The sequence below is a fragment of the Betta splendens genome, chromosome 24 (assembly GCF_900634795.4).
Source record: "Betta splendens chromosome 24, fBetSpl5.4, whole genome shotgun sequence".
Taxonomy (NCBI): domain Eukaryota; kingdom Metazoa; phylum Chordata; class Actinopteri; order Anabantiformes; family Osphronemidae; genus Betta; species Betta splendens.
Genome location: NC_040901.2, coordinates 514,084 through 535,760, shown reverse-complemented (window position 1 = coordinate 535,760; position 21,677 = coordinate 514,084). Strand labels below are relative to the sequence as shown.

Here is a 21,677-nt window from a genome sequence, read left to right as displayed (position 1 = left end):
TGGGAGAACTTTGACCATGCTAACAAATGTGGTAAATTTCTAGCTAACCAATTAAAAAATAATAAAAACTAATAAATCATCCATTCAATAACTAATAAGAAAGCGAATATTACTCGTGATCCCCATGAAATAAATGATACCTTTAAAAACTTTTACCAAGAGTTATATACGTCCCAAATAGATCCACCCACCTCAGCCATAGAGGCGTTTCTGAATAAACTAGAACTGCCAAAGCTAAAGGAAGAACAATCCACAACTCTAGACTCATTGTTATCTTTGGCAGAACTACATGAAGCTCTGCAGGAGATGCCCAATAAAAAAGCTCCAGGACCAGATGGATTCCCAACTGAATTTTATAAAGAGTTCTGGTCCATGCTGGCACCCAGCATGGACCAGTTTAATTTCAGCTACCAAAATGGTAGCTGAAATTAAACAACAGCATTCATTACCCACAAATATGAACTCTGCCTTTATAAGCCTGCTCCAAAAAGCAGGAAAAGACCCTACACTCCCATCAAGTTATAGACCAAATTCACTAATAAATGTAGATCTAAAAATTGTGTGTAAAGCACTTGCTAGAAGATTAGAAAAAATCACTCCATATATAATTCACTCTAAATCAAAAGGCTTCATTAAAGGTAGACAGTCAACAAACAATATGAACAGATTAATCAACTTAATTAAATGTCACCACCCATAAACTAGAGTCAGCCATAGTCTCCTTAGATGCAGAAAAAGCTTTCGATAGAGTAAACTGGAAGTTTCTTTTAGCCACTCTGCACAAATTCGGCATTGGGGAAACATTCATAGACTGGATCCAAATATTATACAACTCAGCAAACACCGCAGTCAGAACAAACAACCAGTTATCACCAAGGTTTAATCTGCATAGAGGGACAAGACAGGGCTGCCCACTTTCCCCATCACTATTTGCGAAATTTATTGAACCTCTAGCCGCAGCTATAAGACAGCATGAAGGAATTACTGGAATATCGACCAAATCAGTAAATGATAAAATAAGTTTATATGCTGACGATGTGTTACTGTTTCTCCTGGAGCGACAGACGTCTCTTCCTACAACTATCAGCCTCATAGATGAATTCTCAGGACTTTCAGAATACTCTATTAACTGGACCAAATCTATAGTGCTACCACTTAACCTTAAGGTGACTAACATCTCTTCTACCACACCCCATTCAGGGAACATTAAATACTTGGGCATTGAATTGTCGTCTAGGCTATCAGAGCTTATTGATCTAAACTACAATCCATTATTAAAACAAAAAGAAGCCAACCTCAAAAGATGGCAGTTCTTACCCATTTCACTTATGGGAAGAATTGCCACCATAAAAATGATGATCCTGCCAAAAATTAATTACATATTCTCAATGATTCCAACTCAGCCATCCCCAGGTGTGGTTTAAGACATTAGACTCCTCACAGTTTTTGTGGAAAACTAAGCCACCACGAATTAGTCTAAAAACTCTTCAAAAATCCAGACGCTGCTGCGGCCTAGAACTACCTAACTTCCACCACTATTTTCTTGCCAATAGACTGAACCATGTCCACAAATGGATAAAACCCATGCCAGCAGACTCCTCCTGAATAGACATTGAGCAAACATTTTGTGGAAATATTAAAGTTGCAGATCTGCCCTTTATCAGCACCAAAATCAAACATCATAGTTGTTACCAGAGCATTAGCATAAAAGCATCTCGGACAGCCTGGTGGGATTTTCTTAAAATGAATGGGTCTTCGCTTACTCTTTGCCAAAACACACCTCTCTGGAACAACCCAGACATCATACAAAACAAAAAGGCAATACACTACCAACTTGGCATATAAAAGGGATAACACATCTGAAACATGTTTTCACAAGGGACAAGTTTACCTCTTTTGAAGAATTAGTGTCCCACTATAAAATCACTACAGCCAATTTCTTAGAATACCAACAACTAAAGTCAATACTTAATGCAAAAAGTAAGAATACTCCCATCCACATGCAACCACCACCAGTAATAGAGCGATTTATTGATATATCAGGGAAAAGGACAGTATCCAAAATCTATATCTTAATTTTCAATGTAGATCTGACAGTGAGCCTTCCGATCTCTAAATGGGAAGCCGATCTCAATATCACCACTAATTACACGTTCTGGAATAATATATGTTCTAATTTATTCAGAATGACAAAAAATACAAATTTACAACTAATACATTACAAAATTCTTCATAGAACTCACTATACAGGACAAAGGATGTTCCAAATGGGACTCTCAAACTCAAATATTTGCCCTCACTGTCCAGATAACACAGCAGATAGATTCCTACATGCATTCTGGTCATGTTCACCTGTTTTGACAAAAAGTATGTGAACACCTGTCAATCCAGTTAAGCTGTCCAATCCCAGCGGCCCCTGCACTTTGTCTTCTAGGAGATCTAAGTGGGCTTGATCTAGAGACAAACTCATCTCACACTCCTTTCTGCCCTCTGTGTCGCAAAGAAGATCATCCTTATGAACTGGAAAACTAAAAAAAATTTAAGCATTACTCAGTACCTGAACAGCTTGTTAGATTATACCACCTTAGATACATTGTCTGCTTCATCAAATCAATGAACAAAACTATACTCCCGATTGATTCCATTTCCAGGTAAGGATGCGTGGGGCTCGGGTACTGCGTCATGTCTGGCACAGTGGTGGGGGGGTGACTGGCGGAGGGGTGTCTCTCCTCTGGGGCGCTGCCCCTGCTCGGGTGGGGCGCTGCCTGCCCTAGCGGTCCAACGCCCTCTGGTGACTGCTCGGGCCTGTTGCAGGGGGGTTGGCGGACTACTCAGGCTACAAGCTTCATTGGGCCCTGGGCGGAGGTTGGCCCTCAATGCACAACCGCAGAGTATGTGTGTGGGTTTGAGTGTAGCACTACACGGGGTGAGCATGGGCATACTTGAGCGAGAGAATGGGTAAGTGTGAAAGAAGGGTGAGGATGGCTCTGGCTGTGCTGCGTGTGGAGCCTGGGCAGTAGTACTGCAGTCCCTGGGTCTCGGCTGTCTCTTCCTGGCTGGGGGCTGTGGGGGGCGGTGGGATGGGTAGCAGAGCCAGTTGGGAACCTGGCTCTGCGGACCCTGGTGCTCTGCTTCCCACCTACATTTCTCCACATTCATCCACTTAGGTCTGCAAGGGGCGTCCTGCTGATGGAGGGACCTGTGCTACCGGGAAGTGGTTCCGTCCCTCCCAAGTGGGATGCTCTGCAGTTTTAATTGCATTAGCCATACACACTCGTCCAGGAATCTGGGGGCTCCTTCCGGGGGGGCCAGTAGACGGAGCCTTCCCATTGATGGCTCTCTCTGCTGTGGTGGAAATTTTCCATTAAGAAGCAGATGAGAGAGAGAGTTGTCCTTTTGTGCGATTCATTGAAATAATAAAGAAAATAAAAATAATGGGGAAAGCAAATAAAAAGCATGGATGTTGATCGTGCACATCAACAAACCAAAAACCAGCTGGGGAGATCAGTGCACACACCACGAAGGTGTGATGCAAAGAGCCCACAATCCTCAAGTTGTTTCTGCCTTTTAGCTTCTCTGTCCGACTAGGGTGGAATGTCTTTCTAACCCAATCAAATTACATGCACCATCTTCTCCCTGTCGCAGTGTGTGTGAAGATATTTACATTCTCACACCTGCATCCCTGACGTCCAACTATCTGTGAGAAAGGAGCACCAAGTCTCAACAGACAGAGACACAACTCCCCGACCTTGGGTTTGGGAGCTAGAGTTGAGAGTCTATCAGGCAGAGACAACCATTGAACAATCTAGGTGAAATGTCAAATGCATACAGTAAGACAAAACATAAGATATTAATTGCAGGACATAAGTCATAAATCATATAATAACTGCATAGAAATAAGGAAGAGACATTTTTTGCCATAACACTCCCCCCTTTTTATTACACATTAATCAACCACTAAGAAGAAAAAATGTCAACATCACATTCTGTAATAATAAAAGATCCTTGCAAATGAAACAATAAGGGCATTAACTCATCAAGATTCAAAATACACCTTCACATAAAATGCAAGTAACTTAGGGACAAAAGGTTGGGAGCTGTTTTGGTGGGTAGTTATACAAGATTAACTTCTGTATTGGCATGTGAAGAAAATAAGCTCATTATCATATTTGTATCCGATTATATTTCGTGATCAGATAGCCTAAGACCATCGTTGAAGTCATTAAGTGAATTAGAGTTGGGGTTTTTGAACATAGTGCATTGTGTCATTTCATACGAGAGTGTTGCTGAGGTTGCACGCATGATGAGACCTTTAACTAGTGGGATAATGCAAAAACCAAACAAGAGAATCACAGCCATCTCAATGATAAAGGAAACAGCTGCGGACATAAGAACAGATTTCCATTTTCCAGACATTTCGTCTAGCCAATTCCAAGGGAAAAAACCTATACCAGAGTTAGCTGAGATTCTGAAGGCCGTGGAGCGCCTTCGCCACAATACCATTAGAATCAGTGTTATTCATGATGTAAGTACAACATGCGTCTCCAAACATAACACAAAGGCCTCTTTTCTCTGCTAACAACATGTCTACGGCCATTCGATTGTAATGTAATAAAGACAATTAATGTATGATAACCATAGGTTTCCGATGGGGTTCTGTATCATATAATCTTAAGATAGATTTCATGCTTCCGGATCTTTAATTGTACATTTGCATCTAGAGCGAATAGGAGATTCAGGGATTTAACCAGAATGATGATGCATATTGCCGCTTGTGTTGTCTTTCATCTGTAGATGAAGGATAAAAATTTTTGTAGCAGTGAATAAAGTGATTGTGAGCAAATGAAACACCAAATCAACTTTAGGATATTTAAACTCAGTGTCGTTGTTGTTGTTGTTGAGAAATTTTCTCATTCAAAAGTAGTGTGTAAAGTTACATAGAAACATCATATGATCAAGGCAATAATCAGAGTAACATAAAATGTCTAACACAACAAGGTCACAATTGATATCTCATAACAATCTGCTTCGTCCTGTTGAACAGTAGCGTTAGATTGTTTCCAACCTGTGTGTTGACGTATTCCCAGTTCGTTGGGGTTCTTCAGGTTGTGATCATCTGATCACAGAGACACTTGGTGATAACGAATCCCCGTTATCACCGCCAGGTTTCCTCCCAATGTCGTCTGAGTCACGTCCCGTGATGTGAAAAGTCTACACGTCGTCCAGCGTCGGCAACTCAAGGCTGCTCGTGTGTGTGTTTTCTCAGGAGCGTGTGTGTAGATGTATGGTCTGATAGTGTGATTCACCGGCGCAGCTTCAGGTGGCGCTTGGCTCACACCTTTAGCTGAACGGTCAACGCAGCCTCGCCTCAGTGCGTGTGTGTGTGTGAGCACAGCGAGGGTCGTCCTTCTCAGTTCTTTTCGTCAGTGGTGGTTTTCTCGTGTGGTGTAGATGTAGATGGAGGGTCGTCTGTTGGATCCGGGACCTTCCTGGATGGAGTTGATCCAAGTCGCTCTCTCGGTGACTTTCACAGCCGTGTGGGTCGTCAGAAGGACCTGGAAGGGGCCTCGCCACCGTTTGGAGTCCCAATGCTTCCTCCTGAAGTCCTTAACGATCGCCCAGTCTCCTGGTTGGATGGTGTAATGGTCCTGTCGACTGTTTTCACCTGTTGGGAAATCTGAATTATGGGGAAAAGGTGTTTAGGCGGCACGGCTGCCATCAGGCCCAAACCAGACTCCATGGCTACAGGTGGAACCATTTGTCAGCCAGAGTCTGCGTTCCTGTGAGGTACAAAAGAATTTAAAGCACAGGGAGAGAGGAAGGAAAGGATAGAGAGAGTTGGAGAAAGGAAACAAGGATGAGGAGAGGAAGGGGTTGTTGGGCAGCGACCTTCGCAGCAGCGTCTGCAGCTGCATGTCGGCAGAAACAAAGTCGTCACTGATGGTGTGAGTGGGACAGTTCCAAACAGCATTAGCTGTAGGCAGCAGGACAGCGTCCAGCAAAGCAGCAACCTTATCATAATGTGACATAGGTTTGCAATCAGACTTCAAAAGCTTCCTATGCTTCCACAGAGCGTCTGTGAGTCTGTGTAGATGGTAACAAGACTTTCCTTCTGCTAGTTTACTAGCTTCAGTCATTTCGATCAACTCTGCAGCCTGAGCAGAGTAGTGTCTTAGCAAAGCACTAGACTTCAAGACGGACTCTTGATAGTAACGTTCAGCATGTTGAGCAAGGTGGTGTTGTATCTACAGTGGCAGCGGTTCAAAGTGACTAGGGTTTTTACTGCAGTACCGACGCGTCGCCACGGTGCAGCGAGTGCGTCGCTGACTAAAGATTTTCAATCATGCAGCCGGCTGAAAAAAATCAGGACGCTAGTCTCGTTTTAACCGCCAGGTGGCGCAGCGTTGATTAGAAGCCTCCAAAGCACTACAGCGTAACTTGGGTCCGACTGTTCATTTCTACCTGTAACACACATATATTACACCAGACCTATTTTACTTTTTAGTTTTTACTATTAAGTATCTGTTGTGTGCTAAAACATGGGGAGTATGAAGGGCAACAACTTGTTGATGGCTTAGTTATTTTCTGTTCACTGCAAAGTTATAATTGTTCTGTGTGGTTTAAAACAGGCAGCGCCACAGCAGCAACACGTTCTTGTTTTCATTCTCCTCGGCTTTTTCGTGTCTTTAAATAGAAGGCGTCTCTTAAAAATATGTACACACCCACCGCTCTAACATCTGATACAACATATTGACTTCACATAATACCATGATTATGCGTCGCGGTTTAATTAATATAATTTGAATGCGCAAGTAAAGACGTAGAGCACAGTCCATCTGCGACTACAGCCGCTTATTTAGGTTTTAAACTTCCACAACTTGTTAATGAAGGTTTTCCAATAGTCGTAGATTTTACGTAAATAACCGTAATAATCACAGGAATTTGTTTTACAGCAGTTGTCGATCGTAATTTTGACAGGACGCCATAAATCAGCAGATCTACAGCGACGCATTACAGCAACATGTTTGTTCCTACGTGTTTACTCTGTGTCTGCAGAACTGCAGTTTGACTTGTTTTGACTGTGCGTGTCATTGTAACTGAGTGGCTGAGAGCACTTATTCGACCCGTGTACGTTTCAACATTTTCATTTCCCATCCGTCCATCCAGCCACTTTCACCGGCGTTTTCGTTTCTCTTTCGATGAGCGGCAAACGGATTCTAATCAAACCACCGCCTTACAAACCAATAAAACAGACAAAAATATTTGTTATTTACAAAAAGACACGGAATTGGAGGTAATATGTTTTTATTGTTTAGAGACAAACCGAAAACACAAAAAGTCGTTCTCTCGTTACCTCTGCTTATAATTTGGCAGAGACTTCAAACTCTTACACAAACACGTGACATGTTTCGGAGTCATGTGTCCAGACAGAGAGTGACCAATACACAAATGTATGGATGTGCAAATACAGGCTACGAGAGAAACGGAGGAGTGGGGCACTAGATGTGGCGAGAATTTGTTTTGACTGTGCGTGTCATTGTAACTGAATGGGTGGCTGATGTGACTTATTCGGCCCGTGTATGTTTCAAAACTTTGGTTTCCCATCCGTCTATCTATCCTGAATAAAAGCACCGCATTACAAACCGATAAACCGAACAAAAATATTTTTTAACAAAAACACACGGACTTGAATTTAAAGCTGTTTTTTCGTTTAGAGAAAAACGAAAAACAAAAAACCTCTGCTTTTAATTTTTAATCGAAGCTCATTCGTGGATGGGTCGCGGGGCAGCAGTCGTAGCAGAGAGCTCCAGACTGCCGCTCGAATGAAACACGAGATCCAATGATATGTGATGTGTTTCTCCCTAAGATGACTTGAATCTGAGTTCGACCAAGCTTTTTTTTGTCTCATGTTTGCTCAGAGGCGCAAAGGCAAACTTCTCATCCCTCCCCCGTAGAGGCGCATAGACATGTTAATGTGTTGCTACTACTCGATCAGCAGGTGAGAAATACCTCAGCTTCAGGACAAAGCTCCGTAGGAGACTGGGCAGCATCGGGCGACGTGATCAGCTGCAGGTCTAAGACTCATTAATGCAGCAAGTAGTTTGTTCTACATACGTTTACTCTGCAAAAATAAACGTATGTATTTATCGTAGCTTTCTGATCTAAGTTGTTTGTAGCACTTCGACATTCGTTTAAAATATGCAGTGCATTTTAAAATGAATACTATTATTATTATTTATTACCTTTATTGTAAACACAGTATTAATTGCACAATTTGGACTGGCGAAGATTTGCGCTTCTTTCATAATAATCATGGATAATCAAGGAAGAAACTGCAGTTCATAGATGTTATTCAGGGACGGTTTGATAAAGATTCAGTGTGGTTTTCAACTGAACTGTCAGCCAAGGTACGTGCATTATCAAATGAATGCGCCTGTCAGCGGGAAAGACATCAACTCTATTCTGTCGCTCTTCAGTCGCTGCTGCCGTCTCCTCCCCAGTTCACACACCTTAACACTAGGACTACTGGGTTTTCTAAATATACCAGTTCCTACTACAAGGTGATCATACGAATTTAACCAGCTGTTTATTTCGTTATTACTCCTTTCACCTGTACCACATAAAGTCATTGCAGAGCTAGAGCCATGTTCCTACAAAGTTAACCAGCTGTTTATTTCATTATTTCCTCCTTCATGTCTGTCTGGTGAATGAAAGTGGGCGTGGCCATCCATGTCCCAGAGCAGGGACACTGGGGGGAGGGGAAACACGCATCAACACGCAGGACACAGATCTGCGTTTCTCTGCTGCTACAGCCTCGGCTGCGTTGGGTTGTTAGCCTCCCTTTCACCTCTACCATATGAAATGTGTTCCTACGAAGTTGATCAGCCGCTTTAAGAATCGCCTTTTCCCCTGGTTTGAACAGGTAAAACATTATTTTTGCACTGTAACGACACCAAAAATTACAAAAAAAACGACACCCATCTAGTTTTGACAAATGTGCAATAATAATTATAATCAGAAAACGCTTGAAAGCGTTTCCGTTTCATATTCGGTTTATTTCGTTATTATTCCTTTCACCTGTACCACATAAAGTCATTGCAGAGCTACAGCCGTGCTCCTACGAAGTTAACCAGCTGTTTATTTCGTTATTCCCTCTTTCATGTCCGTCTGGTGAATGAAAGTGGGCGGGGCCATCCACGTCCCAGAGCAGGGACTCTGGGGGAAGGGGAAACACGCATCAACATGCAGGACAAAGATCTGCATTTCTCTGCTGCTACAGCCTCGGCTGCGTTGGGTTGTTAGTGTCCCTTTCACCTGTACCATATGAAATGTGTTCCTACAAAGTTGACCAGCCGCTTTCAGAATCAGAATCGTTTTATTCCCCAGGTTTGAACAGGGCAAACATTATTTTTATTTACAAAAAAAAATTAAAACGTTCACATGTGATTTGTAAATGCTGCACTGAGCTCTTTTGTTTTGACGAGTTCTGTGTCTACATGGAAGCGGGCAGAACTAAATCCGAACCAATAAATACGTTTCCAGATTGACCGGTGATGCCGCACTGGTTGCTCTCAGTCACAGCAGCTGTTTGAAGCAGGGAAAAGCGAGTTAGCTGTCCTTGTCGATGCCTTGACAATGTTTTATCATCGGCTAGATCTCTGAGCCCTGACTATTATGTCTTCTTTGGATTAAAAAACAAATGTTGAATGTTCTCAAATAATATAATATTGCCGCCCTCCGCGGCTCACAGTGTTTGTTTTTTTTCATTGAAAACGTGGGTGTTACCGGTGGCAGACCTCTGGTCTAGATCATCCTTATTCACTTTTTTAAATTGTAGTAGTGTAACCTTAGTTAGTTTTCCTTTTTATTTTTTTTATTTTATGTTTGGAAAACGTGACATTTCAGCTACTGTGATTTTATTTGTCATCAACATTAGTTCCTACCTTCCCTTGTTGACGGGGGACAGGAAAATGTGACGCGCGTTGGGTAAGAGCGGCGTAAAGAAAAAAAGTGTACATGTGCCGTACTGTCTTGCTGTGTGGTGCATTAAAGAAGCATTCCACGTAAAGATAATTGCCCGTACCAACAGCGAGAAATCAGGGTTACAGTAGCTTGTCTGCCACAAATCGAACGCTGCACGCGGGAGGGCGCACCGTTCAGCTTCTTATTTTCGGGTTTAAACTGCCATAATTTGCCATAATTTACTTACGTTCATAACTTCATACTATAACGCGACCAGCGGTTCAGGGTCTTGGCGATCCATGCACTAAGTAATACAACGGTGTCATCTCGTGATCACATGATGATGATGAGACGCTGTTTTTCCAATAATTAAAATTAAAAAACTGCTTCCACTCAGACTCGAATCCCGGACAAAAAGTCTTATGCCATGCAAGTTAACCACTAGGCCACCCAAGACCTGATCATTGGTTGTTCTACAAGAGGCTATATGACGTAAACAACTACGATGTTTTAGGACCAAAAGTGGGAGTCAATCGCCACCTACAGGCCAGAAGGACGTAGCACACTCCTCCCGCAGTGCAAACCGGGCACTGACGCGGCAGCTTTGAAACCCAAACGCGGTGGGGGTAGACACTTTTACCGGCTGCCTCTGTAAGCCATCGGGCTGTAGAAAGATGTGATCTATTCCAAAAGAATCAAAAACAGTATGAGGACAAAAGAACAGAAGTCGTACAACCTGATCTCTCATCCACTGTTTGAGTGAAAGGGCGCGTAGGGTCAGATCAGGAAGACCCAAAGTAGGAGTCGACTGAAGAGCAAGCATGAGGTCAGTGAACGTTGTTCAGCCTCAGACGTCCACGTGAGACAAGAAGTGGACGATGAAGACGTCTGCATCAGAACCCTGAGTGGGGCCTCAAAGACAGTAAAGTTAGGAACAAAGTTCCTACAATAAGAACAAAGACCTAGAAAAAATAAGCTGTTTATACATGCACGGTTTAGGCAGGTTTCAAATTGCTTTAACTCTGTTGGGTGAGATGGATTTGCCATCAGCTGTAATTACAATGACCCAGAAAATAACCTTTGTCTGAACAAAGTGTGATTTAGACAGGCTCTCTTTGTGGCCTGTAGCATCCAATGTTTCAGTAGCTTAGTGGTGTCTGCAGTAACACCATCTATGGCTTCCTTTAAGAGGGTGCTGGTGTTTACATGGTCTGTGGTCAGATTCAGGTGTGATGACCACTGGTTCACATCCTCTGATCGAACCTACATCATATCTGTGTGTGAGCCACAGGGAAGCAGGGGCTTCCTGTAAGGCTGAGTGTTGGGTCAGAGCGTCCTCTGAAAAATGAAAATAAAAACATGTACCCAGGTACCCAGTTCACTGTTTGCTGCACATGACGGGCAGAATAAAAAAAAGTTTTCTAAAAGTATGCAAAGTAGGTAAATACGTCACATGGGGTCGGAAGTCGTTCACCAGTCTCCACCCCATTGACATCTGTTCACGAAAAGACCCACGTCCTGCGTCTGTCTCCATCATGTTTTCACAGAGGGACGTGTGGAACTGTAGAATAAACATCAAAAACCTTTTGTTCGTTAGTAAAAGAAATCGCAAGTGCAGACCTGTGTTCATCCCAAAAGAGGGAAGTTGAGGTCAGTTTGTGTGTGTGTGAAATCATAACCCTTTCATCAGGACCAGAAGACACATGTGCTGTACAGGACAGGTCAGATGCGTCTCTGGAGGTCGTATCACATGGAAACAAGCTGTGATGCAGCCTGTGTGAGGGCTTCAGTTACAGCCCCCCCTCAGCAGCCAATGATAAGAGCACAGCTGAGCTGAAGTTAACACCAACAAAAGAGGGATTATTTAAAATGTCTGTAGATGTGACCTGCACTCCGTCTGGAGTGGAAATCAATTAAATACCTAAACTACACATGAGATCTCTTCCTAAAAATTTAACTGGGCATAAGTTTGAAAGCAAAAATGAATGTTAAGGTGTCTTGCTGTCAGATGGTGCACAAGACAGTGAAAGAATAAGTTTTTCTTTAATAGTCTGGTACGTACAGTAATTATTATTACTTCTCTCTAATAGTCGTCTTCCCTTTTAATAGTCATTAATAGTCTGTTTCAGTCAGTTTCAGTCAGTTTCAGTCTTCCTATAGTCTGTTTTGTTTTTCTACAGTCTGGCCAGACAAACCTATATTGTGCACAAGTATTTTTAGAAACATGAAGGATTTTATTACTGAATTTGTTGCAAGTTAAAATAGTTTGAACCCATCAGACTGTAAAGTCATGCAGCAGTTGCCATTTAGCTGTTTGTCATATTTTTAAAATCACTCTGGGATTTTTTTTTTAGCAGAAAGCGATTCTTCATTGCGAGCATATAAGCATGAACATGAATTTGAGCGTGTATCAGCTGTAAGCGTGTTTCTTCATTGCGTGTATGAATGTGTGTGTGTGTGTTTGCGGTACCGTCTTGTACGTCACGTGAAAAGGAACCGTCACCTTCCTCCTTCCTCAACCATCAGTCTGATGTGAGCGCCAGTGGGTGAAGCCTTTCGATGGGACAGTTGTTCCTCGATGACAGACCTTTCCTGGATCCTCAGATGCAGCTCTATTGGGCCGATCACGCCTGAAGCCTCTCCTGTTGTTTCAACCAATGTCTGTGTCAGAGCACATCTCCTCTGCTGTTGCTCTGTCCTTGTTTTCCTTTGCTGATTGTCATAAGCAGGTGTCTGTGTCAGACACACACGCTTGTAGTAGCTGGTTTATCTGATGAGCCCAGAACGTGACGGCTGCAGACGTTGTGGGAGTCGCTGAGGCGTCCATGCTGTGGTCTGTGTCCTCCAGCTGCTGTGGTGTCAGAGCTTCCACCCTGTTCTGGTTGTTGGTCAGACGCTTCTTCTCCTTCGGTTCTTCTGCTGATGGTGGGAAAGGAGTCCAGATCCGGATTTACCCTCATCCCGCTCAGCTCTGCATTAGAATAGAGAGCAGAAACAATGGGAGCATTTGCTCCTGACATGATATGTGTGTGTGTGTGGTGTGTGTGTGGCAGAGTGCAAACAATTCTTCCCCAGAGTTTGTTTCTCCTTTTTTCCTGTTACTCTCATCACTCTTTTGTTTCTTTTAGGGGTGTAGTTTTCATTGTTTTGCTTTTTCAAATCTCATCTTTTGTATCTAACTTTTCTTTTAAGGTGCATATGTCTTTTACACTAAGTGATTCTCCTTTTGAACCCATAACCAGTTTCCCACTCATGGAAACATGAAACGCACTAATAACCATATTTACTTTTTACTTTTATAATTACTTTTAATTTTGTAATGCTGCAGTCTGGTGGTGAAGACTCAGATTGCCCCGAACCCGTCTTTCAGAGTCCTGCGGTTTCCTGCCTTAGATTTTTTTGTGTGTTCCGGCCGGAACCTTCCCAAAATGCCTTTTTATCGGACGTCTCCGTAAAAAGGGAACCAACCTGATCTGGCGACAGATCCTTTCACGAAGTATTTCCTCAACGTTAGGCCCCTCTAGGCCCGGGTCCCTCGTATCTTGAAAATACTTCACTCTGCGAACGCGCTCCCTCTTTCAGAAGCCGTCTTTTATACTCAGTCCCCCACATGTGGACCACGCACAGATAAAAAAAAACATGTCTGTATCCTCAGTACAGACGGAAGCTCGGTTCCACGAGCCAACCCTTAGCAACCGACGTCTCACCACCCAGAGCAGACTTTCACCTAATTAAGAACATGTAATATTGGGATTTTTTTTTCTCGATCTAATTAATTTTCCTAATCAAATTTAGTGTTTCAACCAAATAGAAGATTTCTTTTCTTTTTCTTTTTTTTTTCAACCAATTGAAATGTTTCAGCTAAATTAAAAATAAAAGTTCCAATCTTTTTGTTTTTTCCTGAATCAAAAGGAATCTCTCTCACCGAGCCGAGCCAAGTTAAGATTTGAGTTTGAATCTGAGTTCGTGGATCTCGTCAGAGGCGATCCAGACGGGTGAGCAGTCCTCCCAGCTCTGAATGTCTGTAGAGGTTTGGAGGCTGAGCGACCCTAGTCCTCAAGACTATCGTCCCTGGTCACACCGTCCAGACGACCTGCAGCGGATCCTGTTCGTAGACGCCAATTTCTGTGGTGGAAATTTTCCATAAAGAAGCATATGAGAGAGAGAGTTGTCCTTTTGTGCAATTTATTGAAATAATAAAGAAAATAAAAATAATGGGGAAAGCAAATAAAAAGCATGGATGTTGATCGTGCACATCAACAAACCAAAAACCAGCTGGGGAGATCAGTGCACACACCACGAAGGTGTGATGCAAAGAGCCCACAATCCTCAAGTTGTTTCCGGCTTTTTTGCTTCTCTGTCCGACTAGGGTGGAATGTTTTTCTAACCCAATCAAATTACATGCACCATCTTCTCCCTGTCGCAGTGTGTGTGAAGATATTTACATTCTCACACCTGCATCGCTGACGTCCAACTATCTGTGAGAAAGGAGCACCAAGTCTCAACAGACAGAGACACAACTCCCCGACCTTGGGTTTGGGAGCTAGAGTTGAGAGTCTATCAGGCAGAGACAACCATTGAACAATCTAGGTGAAATGTCAAATGCATACAGTAAGACAAAACATAAGATATTAATTGCAGGACATAAGTCATAAATCATATAATAACTGCATAGAAATAAGGAAGAGACATTTTTTCCCATAACACTGCTGGACCCCTCGGAGAATTGGCTATCTCCCAAGGTTCCTCATACTTAGCCACATACACATACATTTAGGGCCGGGGGTGGGCTCTTTCACTGGGGCCTGGGGCTGAGGCCAGTTGTGGCCTCACCCACTGGCCCTGGTGGAGAGATCACCACCCAGTTTTAACTGCAAAAAGACATTTAGGGTGATGGGGTGCACTGTCCGGGGGACACACCGTCAGCCAGCGGTTGTGCTCCTGGAGGTGTCACCCTCCTTCAGTGCACTTTAGTTTCACACACTCACGTCCAAGCTGGGTTGCAGGGTTCTGGGGTACCTTTTCTGCTGCCCTCTGCCTCCCCCGGCTTGGGGGGGTTGGGCAGGGCTCGGGATGAGCTGCGGTCCCTGCCTGAGGCCACATGGACAGCAGGCCGGAGACGTACCCTCCCAACGAATGTGATTGAGCGAATGGTGTAGGAGCGAGAATGTATCTGAGAGTGCATTGGTTCACGTATGATTGACTAGTTTGTTGTGAGAGAGTTTATGGTGTGTGTGTGTGTGATGATGTGTGTTGTACATGTGGGTGGGTGTATGCGTCTGTGTTTGTGTGAGTTTGTATGCGTATGGTGCGGTTGGAGTGTGGGGGGTCCGGTTTTCCGCCCGGGGTACGATGATCGTCTGCCTGGGTGGTCTCTTTTCTGCTGACCCTCACCAATTGCTGGCCTTGTGCTGCAGGCCGGTGTGGTGCCAGGGGATGAGGTCGGGCCGATGGGGTAGGCCCCGCTCCGCTCGTGTAGGGGTGGTGGACTGGGGGCGGGTCCCACTCTGGGCGCGGGGGCATCTCCTGGCGGGCTCCCTACAGACCGTGGGTCCTCGGGCTTCACTCTTTCAGGCCGACCCTCCCACCGGGGGTAGTGTTTGCCCCTGGTGGCCCACTCTGACCTCGGGTGCTGTCTCTGTGGCTGCTGCAGCTCTGCCTGGGGGGCTCTGTGTGGGCGGCTTGGGTCGCAACACCTGCCCTCCTGGATCTGAAGGTGTGTGGGCTCCCTGGCTGCTGGGATTCCTTCCTCTGCTTGCTGGATGGGCGTAGTGGCCGAGCCCCTCACATCACCCTGGCTTCCCCAAGTGGCATTGTTCATGCACCAACGTCTGCCTCACCCTTTGGGTGAATAATATCAAGCTACAGCCTTACTATTCTTGTAGTGGGACACTTTCCAAATCCAACTGTAAGTATTACTGATACTTATAACTACCAATATCAATAATGTGTGAATATGGAAATTGTGGTGTTGTATGTCATGACTTTGATTAAGTTGTATGGGATATTTATAACAATGCACATATGTATGTATATGTTTGTATGAGTATGTGCACACACCTTAACACTATTATTGGTATTAGTATTAATCTCCAAGGTAAACCACAGTACAACAGTTGTTTAGTTATGAATGTGTTAGCCTAAGGTACATCCCTGCTTCTTATTTATTTTGCTCAGATTGTTTACATACTTAACAGATCTGCTTGGTTTCAGCAGCTGGTTGCACCCCTTAACCCCCCCCCCCCCCCCCCACCCCCCCAAAAAAGCAGAAACTTAACCTGTCCACCAACACAGCAACATCACATATTTGGGATTAGCTAAATAAACCATCATATAAACCATAAATCAAGAAGAGTATATATATTATATATATACTCCTCTTGTTAAAGCAAAGCTGTCCATCACAATATGGCATTCAGCGTAAGATATGCAGCTTGCTAAACTGCTGGACAGAACAAACAAAAAAAAAAGAAAAAAGTAAATATGGTTATTAGTGCGTTTCATGTTTCCATGAGTGGGAAACTGGTTATGGGTTCAAAGGGAGAATCGCTTAGTGTAAAAGACATATTCACCTTAAAAGAAAAATTAGATACAAAAGAAAAGATCTGAAAAAGCAAAACTATCAAAACTAAACCCCTGAAAGAAACAAGAGAGATGAGAGTAACGGGAAAAAAAGGAGATAACTCTGGGGAAGAATTGTTTGCACTCTGCCACACACACACACATATCATGTCAAGAGCAAATGCTCCCATTGTTTCTGCTCTCTGTCCTAATGCAGAACTGAGCGCGATGAGGGTAAATCCGGATCTGGACTCCTTTCCCACCATCAGCAGAAGAACCAGAGGAGAAGAAGCGTCTGACCAAAAACCAGAACAGGGTGGAAGCTCTGACACCACAGCAGCTGGAGGACACAGACCACAGCATGGAGGCCTCACCGACTCCCACAACGTCTGCAGCCATCACGTTCTGGGCTCATCAGACTCACCAGCTACTACAGACCCTGCACCAGCATGAAACGACTGTGTCTGAAGCTTCAGAGGCCGTGAAACTGTCATACAAGCATGTGTGTCCGACACAGACACCTGCTTATGACAATCGGCAAAGGAAAAACAAGGACAGAGCAACAGCAGAGTGAGCTCCATCTGATAAGACGTGCTCTGACACAGACACTGGTTGAAACAGCAGGAGAGGCTTCAGACGTGATCGGCCCAATAGAGCTGCATCCTAGGAACCAGGAAAGGTCTGACATCAAGGAACAACTGTCCCATTGAAAGGCTTCACCCACTGGCGCTCACATCAGACTGATGGTTGGGGAAGGAGGAAGGTGACGGTTCTTTTTCACGTGACGTAGAAGACGGTACCGCAAACACACACACACACATAATACACGCAATGAAGAAACACGCTTACAGCTGATACACGCTCAAATTCATATTCATGCTTATCTGCTTGCAATGAAGAATCGCTTGTTGCTCAAAACTTCCCAAAGAGTGATTTTAAAAATATGACAAACAGCTAAATGATAACTGTTGTATGACTTTGCAGTCTGATGGGTTTAAATTATTTTAACTTGCAACAAATTCAGTAATAAAATCCTCCATGTTTCTAAAAAGATTTGTGCACAATATAGGTTTGTCTGGCCAGACTGTAGAAAACAAAACAGACTATAGAAAAAACAAAACCAGACCATAGGAAGACTGAAACCGACTGAAACAGACTATTAATGACTATTAAAGGGAAGACGACTATTAGAGAGAAGTAATAATAATTACTGTACGTATGGACTAATAAAGAAAAACTGTTTCACTGTCTTGTGTCTTGCTGTCATCTGATAGCAAGACTCCTTAACATTCATTTTTGCTTTCAAACTTATGCTCAGTTAAATTTTTAGGAAGAGATCTCATGTGTAGTTTAGGTATTTGATTAATTTCCACTCCAGACGGAGTGCAGGTTACATCTACAGACATTCTAAATAATCCCTCTTTTGTTGGTGTTAACTTCAGCTCAGCTCTACTCTTATCATACGACTTCCAGTGACGCTTCTGACCTGTCCTGTACAGCACATGTGTCTTCTGGTCCTGATGAGAGGTTTGAAGAGTTATGATTTCACACACACACACTGACAAACTGACTTCAACTTCCGTCTTTTGGGATGAACACAAGTCTGCGCTTGCGATTTCTTTTACTAACGAACAAAAAGATTTTTGATGTTTATTCTACAGTTCCACACGTCCCTCTGTGAAACATGATGGAGACAGACGCAGGACGTGGGTCCTTTCGTGGGTGGAGACTGGTGAACGACTTCTGACCCCATGTGACGTATTCACCTACTTTGCATACTTTTAGAAAACTTTTTTTTATTCTGCCTGTCATGTGCAGCAAACAGTAAACTTGATACCCCCACATTCTAATGACACACTACATGCTTTTGTTTTTATTTTTATTTTTCAGAGGACGCTCTGACCCAACACTCAGCCTTACAGGAAGCACTGCTTCCCTGTGGCTCACACACAGACATGATGTAGGTTCGATCAGAGGATGTGAACCAGTGGTCATCACACCTAAATCTGACCACAGACCATGTAAACAACAACACCCTCTTAAAGGAGCCATAGATGGCGTTACTGCAGACACCACTAAGCTACTGAAACATTGGATGCTACAGGCCACAAAGAGAGCCTGTCTAAATTACAGTTTGTTCAGACAAAGGTTATTTTCTGGGGCATTGTTGGGTGAAATGGATTTGCCATCAGCTGTAATTACAGAGTTAAAGCAATTTAAAACCTGCCTAAACCGTGCACGTATAAACAGCTTATGTCTTTTCTAGGTCTTTTTTCTTATTATAGGACCTTCAGTCCTAACTTTAATGTCTTTAAGGCCCCACTCAGGGTTCTGATGCAGACGTCTTCATCATCCACTACTTGTCTCACATGGACGTCTGAGGCTGAACAAACGTTCACTGACCTCAAGCTTGCTCTTCAGTCGGCTCCTACTTTGTGTCTCCCTGATCTGACCCTATGCGACCTTTCACTCAAATAGTGGATAAGAAATTTGGTTGTAAAACTTCTGTTCTTTTGTCCTCATACTGTGTCTTTGATTCTTTTGGAATAAATCACATCTTTCTACAGCCCGACGGCTTAGATGCAACACTACCTTGCTCAACATGCTGAACGTTACTATCAAGAGGTCGTCTTGAAGTCTGGCTCTTTGCTAAGACACTACTCTGCTCAGGCTGCAGAGTTGACTGCGTTGACTGAAGCTATTAAACTAGCAGAAGGAGAGTGTGTTACCATCTACACAGACTCCACAGACGTTTGTCACACGTTGGTTCTCTGTGGAAGCATAGGAAGCTTTTGAAGTCTGATTGCAAACCTATCTCACATCATGATTAGGTGGCTGCTTTGCTGGATGCTGTCCTGCTGCCTACAGCTAATGCTGTTTGTAACTGTCCGACTCACAACATCATTGACAACTTTGTTTGAGCCGACATGCAGCTGCAGACGCTGCTGCGAAGGTCGCTGCCCAACAACCCCTCCCTCTCCTGATCTTCATTTCCCTCTCCAACTCTCTGTACCCTCTCCTCTTCTCTCTCCCTGTGCTTTAAACATTTTCTACCTCACAGGAACGCAGACTCTGGTTCCACCTGTAGCCATGGAGTCTGGTTTGGGCCTGATGGCAGCCGTGCCGCCAAACACTTTTTCCCCATAATTCAGATTTCCCAACAGGTGAAAACAGTCGACAGGACCATTACACACCATCCAACCAGGAGACTGGGTGATCGTTAAGGAGTTCAGGAGGAAGCACTGGGACTCCAAACGGTGGCGAGGCCCCTTCCAGGTCCTTCTGACGACCCACACAAAACAAACAAACAAGCAGCCTTGAGTTGCCGACGATGGACGACGTGTAGACTCTTCACATCACAGGGAGTGACAGTGACTCAGACGACATTGGGAGGAAACCTGGCGGTGATAACAAATCCCAAGTGTCTCTGTGATCAGCTGATCACATCCTGAAGAACTCCAACCAACTGTCAATACATCAACACACAGGTTGGAAACAATCTAACGCTACTGCTCAACAGGACGAAGCAGATTGTTACGAGACATCAATTGTAACCATGCTATGTTAGACTTCATTTTATGTTACTTGGATTGTTGCCTTGATTATATGATGTTTCCATGTAACTTTACACAATACTTTTGAATGAGAAAATTTCACATAATTCACAACACTGAGTTTAAATATCTTGAAGTTGACTTGGTGTTTAATTTGCTCACAATCACTTTATTCACTGCTACAAATAGTTTTTATCTATCTATTAGGACAACACAAGCAGAAATATGCATCATCATTCTGGTTAAATCCCTGAATCTCCTATTCGCTCTAGACGCAAGTGTACAATTAAAGATCCGAATGTATGAAATGTATCTTAAGATTATATGAAACAGAACCCCACCGGAAACCTATGGCTATCATACATTAATTGTCTTTATTACATTACAATCGAATGGCCTTAGACACGTTGTTAGCTGAGAAAAGAGGCGTTTGTGTTATGTTTGGAGACGCATGTTGTACTTACATCCTGAATAACACAGATTCTAATGGTATTGTGGCGAAGGAGCTCCACGGCCTTCAGAATCTCAGCTAACTCTGGTATAGATTCTTCCTCTTGGAATTGGCTAGACGAAATGTCTGGAAAATGGAAATCTGTTTTCATGTCCGCAGCTGTTTCCCTTATCATTGAGATGGCTGTGATTCTCTTTTGGTTTTGGTTTGGTTTTTGCGTTATCCTACTGGTTAGAGGTCTCATCATGCGTGCGACCTCAGCAGCACTCTCGTATCAAATGACACAATGCACAATATGTTCAAAAACCCCAACTCTAATTCACTTAATGACTTTGACGATGGTCTTAGGCTATCGGATCACGAAATATAATCTCATACGAATATGATTATGCTCTTCTTTTCTTCACATGCTAATACAGAGGTTATTCTTGTATAACTACCCACCAAAAACAGCTCCCAACCTTTTGTCCCTAAGTTACTTGCATTTTATTTGAAGGTGTATTTTGTTGTTGAGTTAATACCCTTATTGTTTCATTTGCAAGGGTCTTTTATTATTACAGAATGTGATGTTGACAATTTTTCTTCTTAGTGGTTGATTAATGTGTAATCAAAAGGGGGGAGTGTTATGGGAAAAATTGTGTCTTCCTTTCTTCTATGCAGTTATTATACGATTTACGACTTATGTTCTGCAATTAATATCTTATGTTTTGTCTTACTGTATTTGACATTTCACCTAGATTGTTCAATGGTTAACTCTGCCGGATAGACTCTCAACTCTAGCTCCCAAACCCAAGGTCGGGGAGTTGTGTCTCTTTCTGTTGAGACTTGGTGCTCTTTTCTCACAGATAGTTGGCCGTCAGCGATGCAGGTGTGAGAATGTAAATATCTTCACACACACTGCGACAGGGAGGAGATGGGTTAGAAAGACATTCCACCCTAGCTAAAAGAAGCTAAAGAGAGAGAAGCTAAAAGGCAGAAGCAACTTGAGGATCGTGGGCTCTTTGCATCACACCTTCGTGGTGTGTGCACTGATCTCCCCAGCTGGTTTTTGGTTTGTTGATGTGCACGATCAACATTCATGCTTTTGATTTGCTTTCCCCATTATTTTTATTTTGCTTTATTTTTATAATAAATTACACAAAAGACAA

At 43.3% G+C, this 21,677-nt stretch overlaps 2 long non-coding RNA genes across 2 annotated transcripts in view; both read left to right on the top strand.

Moving 5' to 3' along the window:
- Positions 1 to 21,677, top strand: part of LOC129603661 (uncharacterized) — a 23,490-nt gene extending 1,813 nt beyond the window's left edge. The window contains exons 2-4 of the long non-coding RNA XR_008693783.1: positions 16,742 to 17,320; positions 17,967 to 18,051; positions 18,186 to 21,677. This is a non-coding gene — a long non-coding RNA (uncharacterized LOC129603661). The remainder of the gene's footprint in view (positions 1 to 16,741; positions 17,321 to 17,966; positions 18,052 to 18,185) is intronic.
- LOC129603664 (uncharacterized) lies at positions 12,641 to 13,728 on the top strand. The gene is made up of 2 exons (XR_008693787.1): positions 12,641 to 12,764; positions 12,829 to 13,728. It is a non-coding gene; the product is annotated as an uncharacterized LOC129603664 (long non-coding RNA).